The sequence below is a fragment of the Macaca nemestrina genome, chromosome 2 (genome assembly GCF_043159975.1).
Source record: "Macaca nemestrina isolate mMacNem1 chromosome 2, mMacNem.hap1, whole genome shotgun sequence".
Taxonomy (NCBI): Eukaryota; Metazoa; Chordata; class Mammalia; order Primates; family Cercopithecidae; genus Macaca; species Macaca nemestrina.
In genome coordinates, this window is record NC_092126.1 from 176,165,380 (window position 1) to 176,173,881 (window position 8,502).

At 44.6% G+C, this 8,502-nt stretch overlaps 1 protein-coding gene across 3 annotated transcripts in view; it reads right to left on the reverse strand.

Moving 5' to 3' along the window:
* Nucleotides 1-8,169, reverse strand: part of LOC105477538 (BBX high mobility group box domain containing) — a 269,896-nt gene extending 261,727 nt beyond the window's left edge. For all 3 annotated transcript variants that reach the window (XM_071092481.1, XM_071092474.1, XM_071092475.1), the window contains exons 1-2: nt 8,020-8,169; nt 4,728-4,807 (exon numbers count right to left, since the gene is read on the reverse strand). The gene's annotated coding sequence lies outside the window, so the exon portion shown is untranslated. The remainder of the gene's footprint in view (nt 1-4,727; nt 4,808-8,019) is intronic.
* Nucleotides 8,170-8,502: the final 333 nt, after the last annotated feature.

An 8,502-nucleotide genomic window follows, 5' to 3' on the forward strand; every position in this document is an offset into this window, starting at 1 on the left:
GCTTTAGAATCACTTACTATATGTGCTAAAATCTAAATTCTGTGGTACCACCCCAGAAACACTGAATGAGAATATCAAAGGATGAGGCCTAGAGACCTCCATTTCTAAGAAAGCAAGCAAGTACTCTAGGCCAGTGTTTTCCAAACTATAAGTCATGAAATCAATTTAGTAGATAATATGTAGTATTTTTTGTTTAATAAAATGGCTTGAAACATACTGGATTTATAAAGATCAGTTGGGAACAGAAAATATCAGAGGGCACTGCACTTTGTCCTGTTTCAAGAAACTTGTTCAGTTCTTTTATGTGGATTGGGATCTTAAATGTATTTTTTATAATATACCTCAGTCAAAAGTATTTAAGAAATACAGCTGTTTTGAATAATTTTTATCCCCATTCTTATTTCTCCTTTAAAGTAAGTTATTGGCCTTTTAATTATTCCTATTACAAAAGATGCAACCTTGTATGTTCCTTTTAGGAGTTCAGTTATTCTGCTCCAGGAGTTTCTGTTTTATTCCCTGAACTTTTCATCCGAGGACCATGTTTAACTATTGCTATAATTATTTAATGAACATTTTTAAATATTTTCAATTTTTTAAGATTTCCTAAAATCCAATTCATTCTCATTAACTGTTACTTTGTGGGTTTTTTTTGTTTTGTTTTTTGTTTCGTTTTGTTTTAGAGACAGAGTCTTGCTCTGTCACCCAGGCTGGAGTGCTGTAGCACAGTCTCAGCTCATTGCAACCTCCGCCTCCTGGGTTCAAGGGATTCTCCTGCCTCAGCCTCCCAAGTAGCTGGGATTACAGGTGCCCACCACTACACCTGGCTAATTTTTGTATTTTTAGTAAAGACAAGGTTTCACCATGTTGGCCAGGCTGGTCTCAAACTTCTGACTTCAGGTGATCCACTGGCCTCCGCCTCCCAAAGTGCTAGGATTACAGGTGTGAGTCACCACACCTAGCTGTTACTTTGTATTTTATACAAACCTTCTCATTATCTGAAGTTATTTCACTACCTAGATTCTCAAACTGACTTACATATTTTAACTTATTAAGTTTACATTTTGGTACATTTGGTAATATCAGTGCTTCATGGTCTACATTTAATCTTTTAAGTCTTTCATTCTCTCATCTTCTATTTATATATACTTTTAGATGAAATTCTTTACTGGCTTGCTTCTTTTGCATTCTCTCACATAACTGGCACTTATTTCAGTTCTTACCTGTTTCCTTGAAAGGAAAAAAAATGAAAACGATCCCCATTAATACATGAGGATTTTCTAGGTATATCTGTACAGTTTTAAAATGATGTACTGGCATTTCAAGGAAATATAATTGCCTTCTAAAGGATAATATCACATGTGAACTTTGAGCAAAGTTGTATTCAAAAAGTGCTTTCCACAGGTATGACTTAAAATACAGAAATATCAACAATTAGACACAGTATGTGATGACTGCCCTTGAGGTAGTACAACACCCAGTGACTGAATGACAGTCACAGAATCTTCAAGCTGGAAGAGCCTCCATTCAGTCTCAGTCTTTCTCTTTACCTATTCCCTCCATAGCAGTGTTGTTCATGTACTGAGGACTGCTTGCATCTGATTTCCCTGGGACACATGATAAAAACAAAGCAGTAAGATTACAATGTCTTTAGTAAAGTTGAGTTTGTTTTCATTTCATAGTGACAACAAGGAATCTGACAAAAAATACAGGAAAGATACCACTCAGGCCCATTTCAAAAGGTACCCTCAGTGGTGAAATGTTAAATAATGAGATGGACTTCAAGGTACAAGTTCAAGAAAAGTATCTTCCTCTTAAGTTAAGCACCTGCTTAAGGTTAAATCTTAAAGCACAGGTATGCCACGTTGGTGGCAATGTCATATGTGAAAATTAATGCCTATATTTAGTGATTTGGAGCATCTGATGTAACAATTGTAAACATTTTATATACTTTTGTAAGACACTAATAATGATTTCAGGGACTTCCTTTAGTACAGCAAAAAGGACCATCTGTAATGGAACTGTTCTCAAAGTTTTTTTTTAGTAGTATAGAGATATGAAGCCTTTATTATTTCTATTAAAGATTTCTAATATAAAAGTAATTGAAATTCATGACAAGATCTACTTAAAAATATAGCCCTTGCTTTTACCCATGTTCTTTATGAAATGTAGGAAAACATATACTGTTAATAGGCTGACTAATGACTAATAATTAGAAATTGCCTGTAATTTTACTGAAAAGTATGGCTTTATAAATATTTTAGCTACTGAGTTAGATTTTTTATGAGTTGCACAACATCTTCAGACCTATTCTTTATTTTTACAACATACAGAAAACTTATCAACTACATAGTTACTTACAGCAGAGGCCAATCATAATCATATGTGCATCCTCATTTTCATTCAAAGATATGTTCTAAATTCAATGTCTACATGAATCTGTTTCAATGGATTAAGTATAAAAATCAGATCTATAAGGTTAAAGGTCAAAGGTGCTATATATACAATTTTCAAAATCTGTTAAAAGCACAGTTATCTAAAAAACTCATATACCTTGAGCTTTAAAAAAAATGGATACAAAGATCAAGATACTTTTTTTAATGTTTCAAAAATTGCAAATTTTAAAAAATAACTAAGTCTCTGGAGAAAGATTTTTCCTAAAACTGCCTCAGTACCTCCAAAGAGGTAACACTAGGAAACAATATAGATGAGCCACCTTTTCAATAGCTAGCATTAAATGTGAAATGCAAATTAAGGCTTCAGTTTCAGAATCTAACAGAGACATGCAGAATAATAAAATGGGAAGTTTAGAAACACTTGGAAATGGAGAAGCAAAAACTTCTTCAAATTCTTATTTTGATAAGTAAGTCTCAAATCTAATAAATACATTTTAGATGCCAATAACTGGCAATTCATTGTCAAAATGACTTTTTTTAGATCACTATTACAAGATTTACACTATCAGAACTACTTCACTGACTTCAAAGTCCAAGACTGTTCTTGAAAATATTGTTTTAATGAAGCAGTCACTTGATATCTCAAAGAACTACAAGCACTTATCAGACTTTTATTCTCAACATTACTAACCTCTCATATTAATTTTTGAATTGGTCAAATACATTTCCATGGGGAAAGAAGTAATATTAAAAGTTTGCAATGAACTTTTATGAATGAAAATGTTGCAATGAACAAAATAATATGTCTAACAGCATAAATGTGGTGTTTAGTAATCAAGAATGCATTTTGAATACTCTTGCCAAAAATGAAACTTTTCAAACAAGCTTTAAAAAAAACTCAAAGACAATGAAATCCATGTATTTCAGTGTGCACTAAATTCATCTTACAGAACCTTCTCATTTTGACCATTCTGATTGGCCTGCTATGTATGTGATGTATTCTGAGGTAACTGAACAAACCACCTAATTATAAGCAGTAATGCTTATAATTTATATGCCATATAATTTATATGCCATAAAAAAATGTTCGATGAAAAACATATACAGATTATCTAAAGTCCTCTAGACTGTCTAAATGTTCGATGCAAAACTTACACAGATTATCTAAAGTCCTCAATAATACAAAAGTATATTTTGTTACCAGATGGACACTACCAGAAAGGTCTAGTCCTCTAACTCAATACTAAGACAACAATTTTATACCCTTAATACTAAGACAAGAATTTTGTTAATGTACACAATATCTCAGCAATCCAGGAAATGCCATAGACGAGGTCTCCAAATTTCCTTTCAAGGAAAAGTAAGTTCATTTTCATTCACAAAATACAATCTCTAAATTCACTATGGTAAGATTACAAAGCACTACAGCTGATTTACACAATTTAGTACTAGTTTCCAAACATCAACAACTCAGAGTACCTGGGGTGTTCCTTTACAACGGAGGGGCAAACTTACAAGGTGTTTTCTGCAGATTAGGCTCATTGTGCTGCTTTCAAACACTCTATAAACCCTCAGTTCTTATCCACACTGTTACCTCTCACAAATTTTCCACACACTTACTGTCCCACACATATTTTGCAGATTTTTCCACTTGGGAGTCATATATCTGAAAAAGGTACTTAACGACAGATCTCAAAGTCATTGTTTATTAGATTTACAGGCTACCGAATTGTTCCTAATTTCTCCAAACATGTAAGTTTTGAAAGAAATTATGATCAATTTTGAATCAAACTAGTGCCCTAAACGCTAGATTTACTACACTGCCAACCCCACCTTTCCCCACCCCAAAAGTAACTGTTACAAACACCACAGGTTACTCAAGAAAGAGAACTTGAGAGAGAGTAAGCAAATGTCAGTCACTATAATTAGAGAGGCCTTCTGCACAATGCTTCATTGGGTTTTCAATAATTCTTTCCAGCGTATGAGTATACGCTGCAATCTTCCTATAGTATTGTCTAGCATTACATTTACTAGACTTTCAACGCTATGTAAAATTTCATTATAAATTAAAATGCCTATTTGAAAATAAGTTTTGAAATGACAATTACTTGTAGATAAACACAAAATGAACATTTACTATCTTAATAATAACTCACAGCTGAATTCTAAACACTAAGAATCATAAACTGACTTATGCTGTGGTAAACTCGAGTGAGACAAGGTTTCTGGGGTGCTGTAACCCCAATAAAGCATCTTCCTATGTGAACGATAAAGACCCTTATGTCATTACTAATTGTCATCCAGCTTCCCTGTATGAAGAGTTTGCATACTTACCCAGGAAGGCGAATGGAAAGTACACAGGGAGGAAGATGAACTGCTGAACTGCAGCAAAGCCTTTGTCATATGATAGTGACCTATAAAGTATCAAATAAAGGTACATCATCAGTATGGCAGGGTTTTACAATAGTACAGTCCCAAGTCCTGTAACATCTACGAAGAAAGGGTACCAAAACCTAGGAGTCCAGCTCCCACTAACCCCTCCCCTTTCTCCACCACCCCCCCACACTGGAGAACTGCGGGAACAGAAGGCAAAGAAGCTCCCCGTATTCAAAGGGCAGAGGCTGGGGGACAGCCCAACTGGCATTCTAGGGTATCTCCAGCACCCTCGCTTCCTACTCCCCATATGTACAAAGCAGAAAGTTGATCCATTCTGCAAACGCAAAACCCACACCGCGATCATTCATCAACTTGCACAAGTGATCACCACCCCCAGGACAAATACACCAGTAACCAAATCATAAGGATCGATAGGCAGCCCAAGCCTCGCCTTGCCCAGGAGCAGGCGGGAGGTGCCACCGCGGCGGCAGCGGGTCCAGGTATCGAAGCCCTCAGCCTTTCAGACCTGGGCGGCCACAGCCGTCTCCCAAACACCCAGTCCGGGTCACAATCCCCAGATTGGAGATAGGAACCAACCGGGGAAAACACATTCACCAAAGCCCACAGCGGCAAGTGCAGGGCCACCAGGTCTGTGAGGTCGGGGTGGAGGGAGCTAGGAAACAAGGAGGGAGGAAGAGAGCGAGGGATCCCACCCCGGCTTTGTTGCTGGTCACCATCAAGTTTGCATCTTAGTACAAAATGTCGATCTTAAAGGCTGACAAGACAGAAGCAGAGGCAGAGGGAGAAAGAGAAAGGGAATAGAGTCCATCTTGCTTTGGGAAAGAGGGGGGAGGAAAAAATGAAGTGCAAATACCACACTCCGGGCGTAAAAGTCTGCTAAACACCTTTCCATAACGGAGGAGCAACGAGTGGGGTGTCCCCGTGCCCGTGCCTGCTCGAACTGGCGACGGTCTGGGCAGAAAACGCCTCCCTCTCCTCCTCTTCCTCCTTCTTCCCCTCCTCCTTCTCCTTCTCCTCCTCCTCCCGCGGGCCCCGGCGAAGATCCCGCCGCCACTGCCTCTGCCTCCGCTGCCCCCCAGGGAGGCACCGCCGGCGCCCGGCCCGGCGCTGCCATTCCGGGCTTGGACCGCGCGGCGCAGAGCGCGTGGGGCCGGACGCGGGGTGGCCGCGCGGGGACGTCCGCGCCGGGGACCCCCCGCGCCCCTCGGCCGCCGGCTGCCTACAAAAGTCGCGCGAGCAGAGGTGGCGGCGGCGCGCAGGGGCGGGGGGGCCGCGTGGGGGCCCCCACGCCGCGAGTGGGCAACCCCAGGAGATGGCGAAGAACGCCCCTCCCCGCGCGGGTAAAGTACCCCAGTCCCAGTCAGCCACCCCGGGAACGGCAGCCCGGCGTCCGCGGCCCGGAGAAGAGAACTGGACGTGTCATTAGCAGGACAGGCAATGGTTTCAAAGCCCCAGGCCAATGACCATTAGCAGAGGCAGAGCTCGCTCCGTCCCCATCCCCCACAACCTCCACCCACCTTCCCCTTCGCCCCCCCCCCCACCTCCACCCCACCTCGCGAAACTTTTCAACAAGATCCACCTGGACTAATTTGTCCACAGACAGTTAAAATATTGACTAGACCCTACACACCGGGAAGGAAAGGGAATGCACGCTTTATTTTCCTTCCTACAGAAAGGAAAGCAAAAAATAGCTTCTCTCTGTCTCTCCCTCTCCCCCCCCCCTCTGTCGTACATGTTGTGTCTTAGCTTTTTGCATCGTTTCGTTTTACCTTACTCATTTAGCAGAAATGATCGCGGCTATTTCACACATAAACGTGTTCCAGATTCTGGGATTCAGGGTCCTTGTAAATTACAGGACTCGGGTTCGGTCTCAGTTACGTTAAGTTTCATACAATACTAAAAAAATAAATAAAATATGATAATAAATTTCTGAGGGTGAGTGAGCGAGACGAGGTGGAGGAGGAAAAGAAACCTCGAGTCTGATTTCTGTAATTTACTAGCGACCCGGATCGCAGCAAATAACAGTGTAACATGAGTGTGGCTTAAGAGGGCTGGGGAGCTCTTTCTAGAGGCATCGACCCCATCCCCGGATAAACGATCTGCAAGTTTTCTGTCATCGCGACCAGGCAAAGCCGTAACTTACCTTCAGAAATAAGACTTTAAACGGCCAAGGCCTTCCTCCTCCCCTCCCTCCACCACCACCCTCAGCCTCGCTCTCTCCACCTTAAACTTATTGACACAACATAATCCCACATTCAAGCAAAATCCTGACACAGCCTCCCTCCTCCTCTTCCCCCTCCTCTCTTCCCTCCCGTTCTCTCTCTCTCTCCCTCTCTCTCTGTCTCCCTCTCTCCCCCCCCTTCCCTCCCTCTTCTCTCTCCCCTTCTCCCTCGCCCTCTTCCCCCTCTCCCCCTATTCTTCCTCCAGGCTACTCTGGCACTAAAACAGCACTTTCTCTACTCGCCGCGCATTTGGGTAGGGGTGGGGGGTGAGAGGGCACTGATCTGCGGGGCCGGAACACCCAAATCCCAACTCTCCAGATGAACGAGCAACTGGGCTGCTGTTCCCGGTCACCAACGCACACGAAACGTTCAATAAATCCACCGAAGGCTGGCTCCCCGTACCTTCCTCCACTGCCCCTGCTCCCCAGGCCCCACCTCCCCGGCAGCCGAGACCAGGCAGGGCTCCACGTACTTTCGCCGAGATGAAGTTTGGGGCTCCCCGGGCGGCCACGAGCCGCCCGCCGGCGTGAGGGCTCTGTTGTTGTTTTCCTGGGGCCGCTCCAGCCCGCGCCCCGGCGCCCGTGCCCCTCTCGGGCGGCGCTGCCTGTGTGCCGAGAGGTGCTGGTTGCAAACGCAGCCTGGCACCGGCTGGCCTAGTACTCCCCAGCCCGGCCCCCAGCCTCCCGCTCGCAGGGCACTGCCTCCGCGCCCCCCGCCCCCCGGCCCCAGCCAGCTCGGCCGCCGCGACCCTCGCCCCCGACCTCTCCCGACCCAAAGTTTTGGCGGAGGGGGAAAGTGCCCAGGGAGCGGGCCGGCTGGCGGCGGCTCCGGACGCGCGGGGTTCCCTCCGTCTTCCTCAAGTCCACCCTACCGGCTGCCGCCGCCGCCGCCGCCGCTGCTCCTGCCGCGGAGTCCTTGGGGCTGCAGCCCGGCGGCTCGCAAGTGAGTAGGAAAACAGAAAGTGAGGGGAGTGCGCCCGGGGAGGGCTGGGGATGGGGGGCGCCTACCTCGCGAGCTCGCCGGGCGTGAGGGCGTGTGTGTAGCTAGCCCTCAGCGGCCAGTCAGGGTTTCTCTATGGGAAAGTGGAGAGGAGCTCGCGGAGCCGCTCTGCCTCCGCTTCACTGTACACTGCTCCACATACAGTACATGCAACCCGGAGAGACTGAAAACACTCATTTTATATAAGGCAGCCTGCCATTGGCCCGCGCCGTGACGGACAGGCCGCTCAGCCAAACAAAAGGCCCGTTACACCCAAACACACGCACACATACACACATTTTACAGAGACACACAAAGATCATCACATTTTCTATTTTCTAATGTTCGGGACCTGTAGACAGTAGGAGAGGACAGGTAGAGAGGCCCAGCAGAGTGGGGTAAAGGGGAAATCCCCTGTCTGCACCAAGTTGCAGGGCTTGAAACTGGTGTCCTTTTGACTTGGGAGGGTTATGGTAATAAACTACAACTCCACTGGATATGGAAGTGAGGGG